Source organism: Phyllobates terribilis, unplaced genomic scaffold (assembly GCF_046119375.1).
Source record: "Phyllobates terribilis strain yellow unplaced genomic scaffold, ASM4611937v1 Scaffold_3__8_contigs__length_932513732, whole genome shotgun sequence".
Classification (NCBI taxonomy): Eukaryota; Metazoa; Chordata; class Amphibia; order Anura; family Dendrobatidae; genus Phyllobates; species Phyllobates terribilis.
The window spans coordinates 6,750,092-6,759,544 of record NW_027362763.1 but is presented as its reverse complement, the minus strand read 5'-3'; the positions used below and the strand labels follow the sequence as shown (position 1 = coordinate 6,759,544).

The following is a 9,453-nucleotide window of genomic DNA, read 5'->3' as shown; positions in this document are numbered from 1 at the left end:
ATACGTAGAAAAGGTTTGCTAGAAAGTTGCTTGCCCATATTTGTAAGCCAACATTCACCTTATGAATTCCACTTATGGTCTTCAACTTTGGCAAAAAGTAATCCGCACTTAAAAAAAAAAAAAAAAAAAACAAAAAAAAACGAAAGAGGATGCAATGGCACGTGTCACAGCATATGAAAATTGTTATGTGTTGTGGCAAGAAACTAAAAACAAGGTCATCAGGCATGGGGGATTAGCTCAAGTGGTAGAGCGCTCGCTTAGCATGCGAGAGGTAGCGGGATCGATGCCCGCATTCTCCAAATTTATCATTTATTGTTTTTTTCAGTTGGTAGAGCGATGATTCTTTTGCAAACTGCTCATGGCTCCCACAGCTAGACCTAGGAGGCTTTCCTCCATAGGCCAAACAAGCCTTCGATAGCTCAGCTGGTAGAGCGGAGGACTGTAGTTGTAAATTAGCAATCCTTAGGTCGCTGGTTCAATTCCGGCTCGAAGGACATTTTCTTCGTCCTATCTTATGTTTTGTACCTACTGGCAAACACACCACTGCTATGCTCCTTCTGTACGACTATAAAAAAAATCTAGTCCAGGAAACTTTCCTCCGTTGCACCTTGGGTTTTCAAAACGTAGGTGGCAGCAACATAGCCTTTACTTGCGGGACCTGCTGTGGGCCAAAGAGGAACGTTCTTCAACCGTAGCATGATACCCAAGCAAAAGACACCAACGTCCCTGGGTGGGCTTGAACCACCAACCTTTCGGTTAACAGCCGAACGCGCTAACCGATTGCGCCACAGAGACACAAGCCTCTACTTGATTTTCTGACAGCCTCAGCCAGGTCAAACACAATTTACGCAGATGATTTGCAAGAATAACATGATAAAAGAAAGCTATAGAAACAAAGAAACAATTGCAGAACCCTAGGAATACTCTAATAGCCCACAAATAAGCTCTTACTGATGAATTCCATCGCATGGACCTGAAGTCAGACAGTAATTAGGTTCTCCTCTTATCACCTGTAACCAGCAGCAGAGTGGCGCAGCGGAAGCGTGCTGGGCCCATAACCCAGAGGTCGATGGATCGAAACCATCCTCTGCTAAGTTATTGCTTTTTTTTATAGAATTCACCTTTACATTTTGCCAAAATGCTTCAGTCAAAGCAAGCGCGTTTCGGCTAAAAGAATAAAAATGAGCTCAAAAAATAAAAATGAGCTCAAAAATTAAACCAAACTAAAAAAGTCTAAAGCTTCTGCATGGGATTGTGCTACATTACAACTTCCTTCTACAAACTATTTAGGTTTATTTCACTCCCTTCAATTTGGTTTTCCATATACGTAGAAAAGGTTTGCTAGAAAGTTGCTTGCCCATATTTGTAAGCCAACATTCACCTTATGAATTCCACTTATGGTCTTCAACTTTGGCAAAAAGTAATCCGCACTTAAAAAAAAAAAAAAAAAAACAAAAAAAAACGAAAGAGGATGCAATGGCACGTGTCACAGCATATGAAAATTGTTATGTGTTGTGGCAAGAAACTAAAAACAAGGTCATCAGGCATGGGGGATTAGCTCAAGTGGTAGAGCGCTCGCTTAGCATGCGAGAGGTAGCGGGATCGATGCCCGCATTCTCCAAATTTATCATTTATTGTTTTTTTCAGTTGGTAGAGCGATGATTCTTTTGCAAACTGCTCATGGCTCCCACAGCTAGACCTAGGAGGCTTTCCTCCATAGGCCAAACAAGCCTTCGATAGCTCAGCTGGTAGAGCGGAGGACTGTAGTTGTAAATTAGCAATCCTTAGGTCGCTGGTTCAATTCCGGCTCGAAGGACATTTTCTTCGTCCTATCTTATGTTTTGTACCTACTGGCAAACACACCACTGCTATGCTCCTTCTGTACGACTATAAAAAAAATCTAGTCCAGGAAACTTTCCTCCGTTGCACCTTGGGTTTTCAAAACGTAGGTGGCAGCAACATAGCCTTTACTTGCGGGACCTGCTGTGGGCCAAAGAGGAACGTTCTTCAACCGTAGCATGATACCCAAGCAAAAGACACCAACGTCCCTGGGTGAGCTTGAACCACCAACCTTTCGGTTAACAGCCGAACGCGCTAACCGATTGCGCCACAGAGACACAAGCCTCTACTTGATTTTCTGACAGCCTCAGCCAGGTCAAACACAATTTACGCAGATGATTTGCAAGAATAACATGATAAAAGAAAGCTATAGAAACAAAGAAACAATTGCAGAACCCTAGGAATACTCTAATAGCCCACAAATAAGCTCTTACTGATGAATTCCATCGCATGGACCTGAAGTCAGACAGTAATTAGGTTCTCCTCTTATCACCTGTAACCAGCAGCAGAGTGGCGCAGCGGAAGCGTGCTGGGCCCATAACCCAGAGGTCGATGGATCGAAACCATCCTCTGCTAAGTTATTGCTTTTTTTTATAGAATTCACCTTTACATTTTGCCAAAATGCTTCAGTCAAAGCAAGCGCGTTTCGGCTAAAAGAATAAAAATGAGCTCAAAAAATAAAAATGAGCTCAAAAATTAAACCAAACTAAAAAAGTCTAAAGCTTCTGCATGGGATTGTGCTACATTACAACTTCCTTCTACAAACTATTTAGGTTTATTTCACTCCCTTCAATTTGGTTTTCCATATACGTAGAAAAGGTTTGCTAGAAAGTTGCTTGCCCATATTTGTAAGCCAACATTCACCTTATGAATTCCACTTATGGTCTTCAACTTTGGCAAAAAGTAATCCGCACTTAAAAAAAAAAAAAAAAAAAACAAAAAAAAACGAAAGAGGATGCAATGGCACGTGTCACAGCATATGAAAATTGTTATGTGTTGTGGCAAGAAACTAAAAACAAGGTCATCAGGCATGGGGGATTAGCTCAAGTGGTAGAGCGCTCGCTTAGCATGCGAGAGGTAGCGGGATCGATGCCCGCATTCTCCAAATTTATCATTTATTGTTTTTTTCAGTTGGTAGAGCGATGATTCTTTTGCAAACTGCTCATGGCTCCCACAGCTAGACCTAGGAGGCTTTCCTCCATAGGCCAAACAAGCCTTCGATAGCTCAGCTGGTAGAGCGGAGGACTGTAGTTGTAAATTAGCAATCCTTAGGTCGCTGGTTCAATTCCGGCTCGAAGGACATTTTCTTCGTCCTATCTTATGTTTTGTACCTACTGGCAAACACACCACTGCTATGCTCCTTCTGTACGACTATAAAAAAAATCTAGTCCAGGAAACTTTCCTCCGTTGCACCTTGGGTTTTCAAAACGTAGGTGGCAGCAACATAGCCTTTACTTGCGGGACCTGCTGTGGGCCAAAGAGGAACGTTCTTCAACCGTAGCATGATACCCAAGCAAAAGACACCAACGTCCCTGGGTGGGCTTGAACCACCAACCTTTCGGTTAACAGCCGAACGCGCTAACCGATTGCGCCACAGAGACACAAGCCTCTACTTGATTTTCTGACAGCCTCAGCCAGGTCAAACACAATTTACGCAGATGATTTGCAAGAATAACATGATAAAAGAAAGCTATAGAAACAAAGAAACAATTGCAGAACCCTAGGAATACTCTAATAGCCCACAAATAAGCTCTTACTGATGAATTCCATCGCATGGACCTGAAGTCAGACAGTAATTAGGTTCTCCTCTTATCACCTGTAACCAGCAGCAGAGTGGCGCAGCGGAAGCGTGCTGGGCCCATAACCCAGAGGTCGATGGATCGAAACCATCCTCTGCTAAGTTATTGCTTTTTTTTATAGAATTCACCTTTACATTTTGCCAAAATGCTTCAGTCAAAGCAAGCGCGTTTCGGCTAAAAGAATAAAAATGAGCTCAAAAAATAAAAATGAGCTCAAAAATTAAACCAAACTAAAAAAGTCTAAAGCTTCTGCATGGGATTGTGCTACATTACAACTTCCTTCTACAAACTATTTAGGTTTATTTCACTCCCTTCAATTTGGTTTTCCATATACGTAGAAAAGGTTTGCTAGAAAGTTGCTTGCCCATATTTGTAAGCCAACATTCACCTTATGAATTCCACTTATGGTCTTCAACTTTGGCAAAAAGTAATCCGCACTTAAAAAAAAAAAAAAAAAAACAAAAAAAAACGAAAGAGGATGCAATGGCACGTGTCACAGCATATGAAAATTGTTATGTGTTGTGGCAAGAAACTAAAAACAAGGTCATCAGGCATGGGGGATTAGCTCAAGTGGTAGAGCGCTCGCTTAGCATGCGAGAGGTAGCGGGATCGATGCCCGCATTCTCCAAATTTATCATTTATTGTTTTTTTCAGTTGGTAGAGCGATGATTCTTTTGCAAACTGCTCATGGCTCCCACAGCTAGACCTAGGAGGCTTTCCTCCATAGGCCAAACAAGCCTTCGATAGCTCAGCTGGTAGAGCGGAGGACTGTAGTTGTAAATTAGCAATCCTTAGGTCGCTGGTTCAATTCCGGCTCGAAGGACATTTTCTTCGTCCTATCTTATGTTTTGTACCTACTGGCAAACACACCACTGCTATGCTCCTTCTGTACGACTATAAAAAAAATCTAGTCCAGGAAACTTTCCTCCGTTGCACCTTGGGTTTTCAAAACGTAGGTGGCAGCAACATAGCCTTTACTTGCGGGACCTGCTGTGGGCCAAAGAGGAACGTTCTTCAACCGTAGCATGATACCCAAGCAAAAGACACCAACGTCCCTGGGTGAGCTTGAACCACCAACCTTTCGGTTAACAGCCGAACGCGCTAACCGATTGCGCCACAGAGACACAAGCCTCTACTTGATTTTCTGACAGCCTCAGCCAGGTCAAACACAATTTACGCAGATGATTTGCAAGAATAACATGATAAAAGAAAGCTATAGAAACAAAGAAACAATTGCAGAACCCTAGGAATACTCTAATAGCCCACAAATAAGCTCTTACTGATGAATTCCATCGCATGGACCTGAAGTCAGACAGTAATTAGGTTCTCCTCTTATCACCTGTAACCAGCAGCAGAGTGGCGCAGCGGAAGCGTGCTGGGCCCATAACCCAGAGGTCGATGGATCGAAACCATCCTCTGCTAAGTTATTGCTTTTTTTTATAGAATTCACCTTTACATTTTGCCAAAATGCTTCAGTCAAAGCAAGCGCGTTTCGGCTAAAAGAATAAAAATGAGCTCAAAAAATAAAAATGAGCTCAAAAATTAAACCAAACTAAAAAAGTCTAAAGCTTCTGCATGGGATTGTGCTACATTACAACTTCCTTCTACAAACTATTTAGGTTTATTTCACTCCCTTCAATTTGGTTTTCCATATACGTAGAAAAGGTTTGCTAGAAAGTTGCTTGCCCATATTTGTAAGCCAACATTCACCTTATGAATTCCACTTATGGTCTTCAACTTTGGCAAAAAGTAATCCGCACTTAAAAAAAAAAAAAAAAAAAAAAAAAAAACGAAAGAGGATGCAATGGCACGTGTCACAGCATATGAAAATTGTTATGTGTTGTGGCAAGAAACTAAAAACAAGGTCATCAGGCATGGGGGATTAGCTCAAGTGGTAGAGCGCTCGCTTAGCATGCGAGAGGTAGCGGGATCGATGCCCGCATTCTCCAAATTTATCATTTATTGTTTTTTTCAGTTGGTAGAGCGATGATTCTTTTGCAAACTGCTCATGGCTCCCACAGCTAGACCTAGGAGGCTTTCCTCCATAGGCCAAACAAGCCTTCGATAGCTCAGCTGGTAGAGCGGAGGACTGTAGTTGTAAATTAGCAATCCTTAGGTCGCTGGTTCAATTCCGGCTCGAAGGACATTTTCTTCGTCCTATCTTATGTTTTGTACCTACTGGCAAACACACCACTGCTATGCTCCTTCTGTACGACTATAAAAAAAATCTAGTCCAGGAAACTTTCCTCCGTTGCACCTTGGGTTTTCAAAACGTAGGTGGCAGCAACATAGCCTTTACTTGCGGGACCTGCTGTGGGCCAAAGAGGAACGTTCTTCAACCGTAGCATGATACCCAAGCAAAAGACACCAACGTCCCTGGGTGAGCTTGAACCACCAACCTTTCGGTTAACAGCCGAACGCGCTAACCGATTGCGCCACAGAGACACAAGCCTCTACTTGATTTTCTGACAGCCTCAGCCAGGTCAAACACAATTTACGCAGATGATTTGCAAGAATAACATGATAAAAGAAAGCTATAGAAACAAAGAAACAATTGCAGAACCCTAGGAATACTCTAATAGCCCACAAATAAGCTCTTACTGATGAATTCCATCGCATGGACCTGAAGTCAGACAGTAATTAGGTTCTCCTCTTATCACCTGTAACCAGCAGCAGAGTGGCGCAGCGGAAGCGTGCTGGGCCCATAACCCAGAGGTCGATGGATCGAAACCATCCTCTGCTAAGTTATTGCTTTTTTTTATAGAATTCACCTTTACATTTTGCCAAAATGCTTCAGTCAAAGCAAGCGCGTTTCGGCTAAAAGAATAAAAATGAGCTCAAAAAATAAAAATGAGCTCAAAAATTAAACCAAACTAAAAAAGTCTAAAGCTTCTGCATGGGATTGTGCTACATTACAACTTCCTTCTACAAACTATTTAGGTTTATTTCACTCCCTTCAATTTGGTTTTCCATATACGTAGAAAAGGTTTGCTAGAAAGTTGCTTGCCCATATTTGTAAGCCAACATTCACCTTATGAATTCCACTTATGGTCTTCAACTTTGGCAAAAAGTAATCCGCACTTAAAAAAAAAAAAAAAAAAAAAAAAAAAAACGAAAGAGGATGCAATGGCACGTGTCACAGCATATGAAAATTGTTATGTGTTGTGGCAAGAAACTAAAAACAAGGTCATCAGGCATGGGGGATTAGCTCAAGTGGTAGAGCGCTCGCTTAGCATGCGAGAGGTAGCGGGATCGATGCCCGCATTCTCCAAATTTATCATTTATTGTTTTTTTCAGTTGGTAGAGCGATGATTCTTTTGCAAACTGCTCATGGCTCCCACAGCTAGACCTAGGAGGCTTTCCTCCATAGGCCAAACAAGCCTTCGATAGCTCAGCTGGTAGAGCGGAGGACTGTAGTTGTAAATTAGCAATCCTTAGGTCGCTGGTTCAATTCCGGCTCGAAGGACATTTTCTTCGTCCTATCTTATGTTTTGTACCTACTGGCAAACACACCACTGCTATGCTCCTTCTGTACGACTATAAAAAAAATCTAGTCCAGGAAACTTTCCTCCGTTGCACCTTGGGTTTTCAAAACGTAGGTGGCAGCAACATAGCCTTTACTTGCGGGACCTGCTGTGGGCCAAAGAGGAACGTTCTTCAACCGTAGCATGATACCCAAGCAAAAGACACCAACGTCCCTGGGTGAGCTTGAACCACCAACCTTTCGGTTAACAGCCGAACGCGCTAACCGATTGCGCCACAGAGACACAAGCCTCTACTTGATTTTCTGACAGCCTCAGCCAGGTCAAACACAATTTACGCAGATGATTTGCAAGAATAACATGATAAAAGAAAGCTATAGAAACAAAGAAACAATTGCAGAACCCTAGGAATACTCTAATAGCCCACAAATAAGCTCTTACTGATGAATTCCATCGCATGGACCTGAAGTCAGACAGTAATTAGGTTCTCCTCTTATCACCTGTAACCAGCAGCAGAGTGGCGCAGCGGAAGCGTGCTGGGCCCATAACCCAGAGGTCGATGGATCGAAACCATCCTCTGCTAAGTTATTGCTTTTTTTTATAGAATTCACCTTTACATTTTGCCAAAATGCTTCAGTCAAAGCAAGCGCGTTTCGGCTAAAAGAATAAAAATGAGCTCAAAAAATAAAAATGAGCTCAAAAATTAAACCAAACTAAAAAAGTCTAAAGCTTCTGCATGGGATTGTGCTACATTACAACTTCCTTCTACAAACTATTTAGGTTTATTTCACTCCCTTCAATTTGGTTTTCCATATACGTAGAAAAGGTTTGCTAGAAAGTTGCTTGCCCATATTTGTAAGCCAACATTCACCTTATGAATTCCACTTATGGTCTTCAACTTTGGCAAAAAGTAATCCGCACTTAAAAAAAAAAAAAAAAAAAAAAAAAAAACGAAAGAGGATGCAATGGCACGTGTCACAGCATATGAAAATTGTTATGTGTTGTGGCAAGAAACTAAAAACAAGGTCATCAGGCATGGGGGATTAGCTCAAGTGGTAGAGCGCTCGCTTAGCATGCGAGAGGTAGCGGGATCGATGCCCGCATTCTCCAAATTTATCATTTATTGTTTTTTTCAGTTGGTAGAGCGATGATTCTTTTGCAAACTGCTCATGGCTCCCACAGCTAGACCTAGGAGGCTTTCCTCCATAGGCCAAACAAGCCTTCGATAGCTCAGCTGGTAGAGCGGAGGACTGTAGTTGTAAATTAGCAATCCTTAGGTCGCTGGTTCAATTCCGGCTCGAAGGACATTTTCTTCGTCCTATCTTATGTTTTGTACCTACTGGCAAACACACCACTGCTATGCTCCTTCTGTACGACTATAAAAAAAATCTAGTCCAGGAAACTTTCCTCCGTTGCACCTTGGGTTTTCAAAACGTAGGTGGCAGCAACATAGCCTTTACTTGCGGGACCTGCTGTGGGCCAAAGAGGAACGTTCTTCAACCGTAGCATGATACCCAAGCAAAAGACACCAACGTCCCTGGGTGAGCTTGAACCACCAACCTTTCGGTTAACAGCCGAACGCGCTAACCGATTGCGCCACAGAGACACAAGCCTCTACTTGATTTTCTGACAGCCTCAGCCAGGTCAAACACAATTTACGCAGATGATTTGCAAGAATAACATGATAAAAGAAAGCTATAGAAACAAAGAAACAATTGCAGAACCCTAGGAATACTCTAATAGCCCACAAATAAGCTCTTACTGATGAATTCCATCGCATGGACCTGAAGTCAGACAGTAATTAGGTTCTCCTCTTATCACCTGTAACCAGCAGCAGAGTGGCGCAGCGGAAGCGTGCTGGGCCCATAACCCAGAGGTCGATGGATCGAAACCATCCTCTGCTAAGTTATTGCTTTTTTTTATAGAATTCACCTTTACATTTTGCCAAAATGCTTCAGTCAAAGCAAGCGCGTTTCGGCTAAAAGAATAAAAATGAGCTCAAAAAATAAAAATGAGCTCAAAAATTAAACCAAACTAAAAAAGTCTAAAGCTTCTGCATGGGATTGTGCTACATTACAACTTCCTTCTACAAACTATTTAGGTTTATTTCACTCCCTTCAATTTGGTTTTCCATATACGTAGAAAAGGTTTGCTAGAAAGTTGCTTGCCCATATTTGTAAGCCAACATTCACCTTATGAATTCCACTTATGGTCTTCAACTTTGGCAAAAAGTAATCCGCACTTTAAAAAAAAAAAAAAAAAAAAAAAAAAAAAACGAAAGAGGATGCAATGGCACGTGTCACAGCATATGAAAATTGTTATGTGTTGTGGCA

The 9,453-nt window shown here is 41.9% G+C and overlaps 21 non-coding genes across 21 annotated transcripts; 14 read left to right on the top strand and 7 right to left on the bottom strand.

Annotated features, from left to right (window-relative positions):
• The first annotated feature begins 226 nt into the window (after positions 1 to 226).
• On the top strand, positions 227 to 299 carry TRNAA-AGC (transfer RNA alanine (anticodon AGC)). The gene has a single exon. It is a non-coding gene; the product is annotated as a tRNA-Ala (tRNA).
• A 109-nt stretch (positions 300 to 408) lies between these two features.
• Positions 409 to 494, top strand: TRNAY-GUA (transfer RNA tyrosine (anticodon GUA)). The gene is given in 2 exon segments: positions 409 to 445; positions 459 to 494. It is a non-coding gene; the product is annotated as a tRNA-Tyr (tRNA).
• Positions 495 to 721: 227 nt separating this feature from the next.
• On the bottom strand, positions 722 to 795 carry TRNAN-GUU (transfer RNA asparagine (anticodon GUU)). The gene has a single exon. It is a non-coding gene; the product is annotated as a tRNA-Asn (tRNA).
• A 753-nt stretch (positions 796 to 1,548) lies between these two features.
• Positions 1,549 to 1,621, top strand: TRNAA-AGC (transfer RNA alanine (anticodon AGC)). The gene has a single exon. It is a non-coding gene; the product is annotated as a tRNA-Ala (tRNA).
• A 109-nt stretch (positions 1,622 to 1,730) lies between these two features.
• Positions 1,731 to 1,816, top strand: TRNAY-GUA (transfer RNA tyrosine (anticodon GUA)). The gene is given in 2 exon segments: positions 1,731 to 1,767; positions 1,781 to 1,816. It is a non-coding gene; the product is annotated as a tRNA-Tyr (tRNA).
• A 227-nt stretch (positions 1,817 to 2,043) lies between these two features.
• Positions 2,044 to 2,117, bottom strand: TRNAN-GUU (transfer RNA asparagine (anticodon GUU)). The gene has a single exon. It is a non-coding gene; the product is annotated as a tRNA-Asn (tRNA).
• A 754-nt stretch (positions 2,118 to 2,871) lies between these two features.
• Positions 2,872 to 2,944, top strand: TRNAA-AGC (transfer RNA alanine (anticodon AGC)). Its single transcript has one exon. It is a non-coding gene; the product is annotated as a tRNA-Ala (tRNA).
• Positions 2,945 to 3,053: 109 nt separating this feature from the next.
• Positions 3,054 to 3,139, top strand: TRNAY-GUA (transfer RNA tyrosine (anticodon GUA)). The gene is given in 2 exon segments: positions 3,054 to 3,090; positions 3,104 to 3,139. It is a non-coding gene; the product is annotated as a tRNA-Tyr (tRNA).
• A 227-nt stretch (positions 3,140 to 3,366) lies between these two features.
• Positions 3,367 to 3,440, bottom strand: TRNAN-GUU (transfer RNA asparagine (anticodon GUU)). Its single transcript has one exon. It is a non-coding gene; the product is annotated as a tRNA-Asn (tRNA).
• Positions 3,441 to 4,193: 753 nt separating this feature from the next.
• TRNAA-AGC (transfer RNA alanine (anticodon AGC)) lies at positions 4,194 to 4,266 on the top strand. The gene has a single exon. It is a non-coding gene; the product is annotated as a tRNA-Ala (tRNA).
• A 109-nt stretch (positions 4,267 to 4,375) lies between these two features.
• TRNAY-GUA (transfer RNA tyrosine (anticodon GUA)) lies at positions 4,376 to 4,461 on the top strand. Its single transcript is given in 2 exon segments — positions 4,376 to 4,412; positions 4,426 to 4,461. It is a non-coding gene; the product is annotated as a tRNA-Tyr (tRNA).
• Positions 4,462 to 4,688: 227 nt separating this feature from the next.
• Positions 4,689 to 4,762, bottom strand: TRNAN-GUU (transfer RNA asparagine (anticodon GUU)). Its single transcript has one exon. It is a non-coding gene; the product is annotated as a tRNA-Asn (tRNA).
• A 752-nt stretch (positions 4,763 to 5,514) lies between these two features.
• Positions 5,515 to 5,587, top strand: TRNAA-AGC (transfer RNA alanine (anticodon AGC)). The gene has a single exon. It is a non-coding gene; the product is annotated as a tRNA-Ala (tRNA).
• Positions 5,588 to 5,696: 109 nt separating this feature from the next.
• TRNAY-GUA (transfer RNA tyrosine (anticodon GUA)) lies at positions 5,697 to 5,782 on the top strand. The gene is given in 2 exon segments: positions 5,697 to 5,733; positions 5,747 to 5,782. It is a non-coding gene; the product is annotated as a tRNA-Tyr (tRNA).
• A 227-nt stretch (positions 5,783 to 6,009) lies between these two features.
• TRNAN-GUU (transfer RNA asparagine (anticodon GUU)) lies at positions 6,010 to 6,083 on the bottom strand. The gene has a single exon. It is a non-coding gene; the product is annotated as a tRNA-Asn (tRNA).
• A 753-nt stretch (positions 6,084 to 6,836) lies between these two features.
• Positions 6,837 to 6,909, top strand: TRNAA-AGC (transfer RNA alanine (anticodon AGC)). Its single transcript has one exon. It is a non-coding gene; the product is annotated as a tRNA-Ala (tRNA).
• Positions 6,910 to 7,018: 109 nt separating this feature from the next.
• On the top strand, positions 7,019 to 7,104 carry TRNAY-GUA (transfer RNA tyrosine (anticodon GUA)). Its single transcript is given in 2 exon segments — positions 7,019 to 7,055; positions 7,069 to 7,104. It is a non-coding gene; the product is annotated as a tRNA-Tyr (tRNA).
• A 227-nt stretch (positions 7,105 to 7,331) lies between these two features.
• TRNAN-GUU (transfer RNA asparagine (anticodon GUU)) lies at positions 7,332 to 7,405 on the bottom strand. The gene has a single exon. It is a non-coding gene; the product is annotated as a tRNA-Asn (tRNA).
• A 752-nt stretch (positions 7,406 to 8,157) lies between these two features.
• Positions 8,158 to 8,230, top strand: TRNAA-AGC (transfer RNA alanine (anticodon AGC)). The gene has a single exon. It is a non-coding gene; the product is annotated as a tRNA-Ala (tRNA).
• A 109-nt stretch (positions 8,231 to 8,339) lies between these two features.
• On the top strand, positions 8,340 to 8,425 carry TRNAY-GUA (transfer RNA tyrosine (anticodon GUA)). Its single transcript is given in 2 exon segments — positions 8,340 to 8,376; positions 8,390 to 8,425. It is a non-coding gene; the product is annotated as a tRNA-Tyr (tRNA).
• Positions 8,426 to 8,652: 227 nt separating this feature from the next.
• On the bottom strand, positions 8,653 to 8,726 carry TRNAN-GUU (transfer RNA asparagine (anticodon GUU)). The gene has a single exon. It is a non-coding gene; the product is annotated as a tRNA-Asn (tRNA).
• Between the last annotated feature and the right edge of the window lie 727 nt (positions 8,727 to 9,453).